This window comes from Desmodus rotundus, chromosome 2 (assembly GCF_022682495.2).
Source record: "Desmodus rotundus isolate HL8 chromosome 2, HLdesRot8A.1, whole genome shotgun sequence".
NCBI classification, from domain to species: Eukaryota; Metazoa; Chordata; class Mammalia; order Chiroptera; family Phyllostomidae; genus Desmodus; species Desmodus rotundus.
The window spans coordinates 208,984,720-208,985,054 of NC_071388.1; positions in this window are offsets into that span (position 1 = coordinate 208,984,720).

Sequence of the window (335 nt, forward strand, 5' to 3'; positions counted from 1 at the left end):
GGTCTGCGGAGAGGAGGCGGGAGCAGGGCTCGGGCGGGGAGGAGCTCCTGCCAGCTCCTCCGCGACCTGCCCCGCCAGCCCCGCCCCCGCCCCGCCCTCCGCGTCCTTTCCCCGGGCCGAGAGAAACAGCCCCTCCCCTCCCTCCCCGCCCCGCCCCCGCCAGCCCCAGCCCCGCCCCTCCCTCTCCCCTCCCTCCACCGTCCTTTCCCAGGGCCTGAGAGAAACAGCCCCTCCCCTCCCTCCCCGCCCCGCCCCCGGCAGCCCCAGCCCCGCCCCTCCCTCTCCCCTCCCTCCGCCGTCCTTTCCCAGGGCCCGAGAGAAACAGCCCCTCCCCT